Source organism: Ascaphus truei, chromosome 8 (assembly GCF_040206685.1).
Source record: "Ascaphus truei isolate aAscTru1 chromosome 8, aAscTru1.hap1, whole genome shotgun sequence".
Lineage (NCBI taxonomy): Eukaryota > Metazoa > Chordata > Amphibia > Anura > Ascaphidae > Ascaphus > Ascaphus truei.
In genome coordinates this window covers 31350153-31355579 of record NC_134490.1, presented here as the reverse complement: position 1 = coordinate 31355579, position 5427 = coordinate 31350153, and the positions used below count along the sequence as shown (strand labels likewise).

Genomic DNA, 5427 nt, shown 5'->3' with positions numbered 1-5427 from the left:
TCAGAATTTGACGCAAACTCTGCGTGAGCGCGCTGACGTCACACGCAGAAGACGCGGCAGACATCTTTGACAAGGGCAGTTACAGCGCTGGTTCTTTTCTCACCCTGAATTTATAAACGCGGCCTGGGGTAAAATGTCCTTATTGAAACTAGTGAGAGATGCCATGTAAGTGCCAGCGCATGAGGTTCATGGCAATCGGTTACCTCTATCATCACTGTACTCGGGAGCCTGAAAATATTGTTTCCCCAGAAGGGAGTTCAGCTCCATTTATGTGTAAAGAAATCAATAGGAGGGAGGAGGGGCCAATCTCTCAGTGAGATTGCTGCAGCCCCTTCCAAAGATAAACGTACACGGACTGGGTGAGAGGGACCTCCAGGTCCCAATATATTTGTAGCTTTAATTTTTATTTTTTTTAAATTAAAAATATTAGATGTCACATATGTCAACGGGGTCACGGATAGCAAGCCGGCACTGTGACCTCTCCCGGTGATGGCATCTGAAAGCGCCTTTTCTTCTATGATAAGGTACATTACCACTACCAATGATCTCTGGAGAAGGGAAGCTTAGCTCTACTACTCCCAGGTGCACCCTCATTATGCACAGTATTAGAGCTTGTCTATGCTGAGAGCGAACACAGCGCGATCAAATAAATTGCGACAATGTGTTTGACCAGCTTGTGCCCGTGAGCACTCCGCTGCTTGGCAAGACAAATTCTTTTGAATTGGTCACGCTTGCCCTGATCACGTGCGCGGTTCAACCAATGAGGGCACACCCCCACATGCACACACAACTATGCTGGACACACGGCAGGGTGCTCGAGCGAGAGCACACTGGCTCCCAGCCTGGCCGCGGCCTTATGTTTCTGGCTTCTCCAGTAAACAATGATTTGTTAGGCTGAGTCCATGGTGACTTAGCCCGTGCGGAGGCGCGCTGAGCCTGAGGGAAAGTGGGTGCTTTTCCTGGCCTTGGTTAGCGCGCCGTCCGGGGACGTGTCGGGGGGCGGGCCAATGACGTCACGGAGCTGGTTCGACCTCATTGGGCGAACCGCTCACGTGACCGGCCCTGCGCTCCCATGAGCGCAAAATCTAAAATTTTGATAAGACCTACGCTTGCGGAAGCGTAAACGAGCCCCTACTAAAGCCGCTCTCATTGCGGCTGCAGGGGCTCACTGGTAAGTGAGAGCGCGCCTCAGCACATGCCCGAGGCCTTATGGTATAAAAACATTGGAGGAACATAAGCTGGATTGATAAGAGTGGTAGAAACATGCGGATAGCTAAGTATGTAATTGAGCAGATACAGGTATAAAGATAATTTAGAAGTAGATACATTAATACATATACATATAAGCACGCACACACATATATATACATATATATATATATAGAAAAAAGAAAGTAGCGCCAGCAGGTGTTCAAATGTGAATATAAATGACAAATGATACTAAAAAATCACCCTAATAAAAATGAATAATCATAAAAATGAACAATAATATACTAGAATAAACATTTACATACATAACAAAATCAAAGTCCAATGTCCAAACCCTAAGGTGAGTCCTGACAGGTAGCACCAGAACAATGTACAGAATCCAGGGGCCCACGGCAGCTCTCACATGGAATAACCAGTTCCACAGGAAAATCTATAAAAAAACAAAACAGAGAGCGCACGCCCCACAGTGTAACACTGTAACATTTAATGTAGGGAAGAGTGGATGGGGGGATTAAAAACACTCACTATGTGAAGGTTAAATATAAGCAGTATGTGATTAATAATCACCACCAAGGCAAGTCCAAACCGCAGCAGAGAGCCCAAGATCAGCTGGAATCAGTCTCCCAAACAGCGCTGTCTCTCCGGTTCACTCGAAATCCTCCAGATCAATGTGGTATCAGAGTAAGCCTCACTATAGCTCCATGTGCTCCCCGGCCGTAAAGGATGCACACAACGTGATGACGTAATGTCGCAAGGTACGTCCCTGACGCGTTTCGTCGCAACAAATGCAACTTTATCAAAGGGAATGTCCCAGAACAAGAATAGCAGTGTATAAGTACTGGAGGGTCTCAAATACAATTGGTGGATATACTAAGTGATAGTCCCTCCCCTATAAACGAGTCGTAGCCTGACAATTATACAATTTAACTTTAACTATTTCATTTGGACTGTTTGTAGTGATTCCAAAATGATAAATATATAATTTTAGAATTTAATAATTAATTAAACGGACTCTCCAGTAGAAATACACTGCTATATGATAGATAACATAGGTGTGTAACATGTACTGCTTGAAGGAGTTAAACATATAATATGTATTATTACAATACTAAAATACATAACAAATTGTAAGTGCCTGAAATGTTACACTAGTTAATGCAAAATACATATATTCAACAAGAATTTAATAAACTTGACTGAAATGCCTTATAATTAAAATTTATCTATAATAATTAAGAAAATATTTTAAAAAATCCTTATTTAATAGCACTTGATATACAATCAAAGACAATAATTTTATGTTTATGAAACCAATAGCATATTTATACTTATACACAGGTTATAACCACAATACCTAGCATATACAAATATAAAATTATGTAAAAATTATGATAAAATGTCCACATAGTTCAAAAACTTGAATTTTGAAGAAGGAGGAATGTAAAAACTATATCACATATATGGATGTGTAAAGTGGAGTATAGGTGAATGATAGGGAAGGAAAGGGAAAGGAGGGGGGGAGGGGGGGTAGGAAGGCAAGGGTGGGGGGTAGGAGGGCCGGGGGGGGGGAGGGAAGAGGGGGTGGATGGGATTCTCAGCAGTGGACGGGGATAGTGAAAAGAGGAGATGGGGCAAAAGGAACAGCAGAGAGTAAAACATCCAAAGGTGAACAAGAGGCACTATGTGATTTGAAGGAAAACAGGGACAAGTTGACAAGGGTGGGGGCATAGTCATCCAGGATAGGCCGGACGACTGCTGGGTGACTCTGCCTCCTACATTCCCTTGCCAGATGATCCCACATCACGGTATCAGGTGTTGCTGAAACAACATTTGCTTTCAGCCTTAGAGGAGGGTATTCTCACTAAATCTGAATTTAAATTCCTTTATTCTAATCACCCCCGCACCCCTATATTTTATCATTTGCCCAAGGTCCACAAGTCACTGGTGGAACCCCGTGGGAGACATATTATCTCGGGGATCGAGTCGATGACGTCCGGCCTATCCCAATATGTTGATTATTATCTTCAACCCTTTGTAGCCAAGCTCAGGTCACATATTAGGGATACGCTACATGTCATCGACTCGATCTCTGAGATCAAATGGAAGCCCAATTATTTATGGGCTACATGTGACATGTCATCATTGTACACGTCAATAGATCATTCCAGGGGGTCAGGGCCATTGACTTCTGGCTCAGCACGGATCCCTCTATTCCCACTATTCACAAAGATTTCTTATTAGATAGTATTATGTTTATTTTAACTCACAACTATTTTTCCTTTGAGGATCTTTTTTACCTACAAATCTGTGGAACGGCCATGGGTGCAAGGTTTGCCCCCAGCTATGCCAATCTCTTCATGGGATATTGGGAAGAAACATCTATTTGTCCCAACCCTGAGCTGGGGGCGGGCCTCGTATACTATGGTCGTTTCATCGATGATATTATTATCATTTGGGAGGGTGACATCACTGTTTTTTCCAATGTCCTCACTTCCTTCAATCACAATGCTATGGGCTTGACATTCACATTTGATATTAGTTCTACTTCAGTGGTATTTCTGGATCTGGTTTTGACTGCAGATCCGGAAGGTAATATCATTACCACCACACATTTCAAGCCTGTTGCAGTGAACAATTATGTTCATGCTTCAAGTAATCACCATGCACAGTGGCTTAAGAGCATCCCCCTGGGACAGTTTCATCGTCTCAAAAGGAACTGTTCCAGGGACAGTGACTTTGGTTGCCAATCTAAAGATCTGAGTGACAAGTTTTTGCTGAAGGGATATAACCCTGACCTGGTGTCTGACTCTCTCAACAAGGTGATGCTATCTGACAGGTCATCATTACTCAAAAAGTGCACTATCAAAAATAGGAATATCAGATATAGTACTCCAAGAAGTGGATCATCAACAGTAGATGGGCTTTCAAGGTTTATTACCACTTTCAACCAATCCCACAGATCCGTTCAGGGCATACTAAATACCCATTGGAGTATTTTAAAATGTGATCCCCATTTGGGGAACATTATTCCTGAGAAAATTCCAATTGTATATAGGAAAGCCAAAAGTATCAAAAACATTCTAGCTCCAAGCAAACTTAAACCTACGGTTGCGGCTGCCGGTGCCACTTCAGTGAACCTTATTGGCAATCACAGATGTGGCAGGGGCCGTTGCATCACGTGCAAGCATCTCAATACTACAGTGGAGTTTGCCTCCCATCACAAGGATGAACGACATAATGTGAGGGGTAATATTAATTGTCTCAGCACATTTGTCGTTTATTTAGTACAATGTGGATGCGGCCTCCAATATGTAGGTCGCACCACTCGGCCACTTAGTACTAGATTCCTGGAGCACAGGAGGAATGTGATAAATGGTGTCAATACCCATAGTTTACCGAGACATTTTACCAGCAAACATAATAAGGATCCAGAATCCTTAAAAATTATGGGTATTGAGCACATTCCTCCTAGTGAATCAGGTGGGGACCGATTCAAAATACTTTGTAGAAGGGAGACCTTTTGGATACACCGGTTGGGGACACTCACCCCCGGTGGTCTAAATGAGTGTTTAGATACCAGTACTCTGGTATGAGCTTGGTCATATATCAAGGGTAACATTTCTCTGTTTTACTCTCTGCTGTTCCTTTTGCCCCATCTCCTCTTTTCACTTTCCCCGTCCACTGCTGAGAATCCCATCCTCCCCCCCCCCCTCTTCCCTCCCCCACGGCCCTCCTACCCCCCCTCCCTTGCCTTCATACCCCCCCTCCCCCCTCCTCCTTTCCCTTTCCTTCCCTATCATTCACCTATACTCCACTTTACACATCCATATATGTGATATATTTTTTACATTCCTCCTTCTTCAAAATTCAAGTATTTGAAGTATGTGGACATTTTATCATAATTTTTACATAATTTTATATTTGTATATGCTAGGTATTGTGGTTATAACCTGTGTATAAGTATAAATATGCTATTGGTTTCATAAACATAAAATTATTGTCTTTGATTGTATATCAAGTGTTATTAAATAAGGATTTTTTAAAATATTTTATTAATTATTATAGATTAATTTTAATTATAAGGCATTTCAGTCAAGTTTATTAAATTCTTGTTGAATATATGTATTTTGCATTAACTAGTGTAACATTTCAGGCACTTACAATTTGTTATGTATTTTAGTATTGTAATAATACATATTATATGTTTAACTCCTTCAA

General features: G+C 41.9%; 1 protein-coding gene across 2 annotated transcripts in view; it reads right to left on the bottom strand.

The window, feature by feature from the left end:
- The window catches only part of LOC142501347 (SURP and G-patch domain-containing protein 2-like), a 137275-nt gene that overhangs the window by 52268 nt on the left and 79580 nt on the right, over window positions 1-5427 (bottom strand). The gene's annotated exons all lie outside the window — the stretch shown is intronic.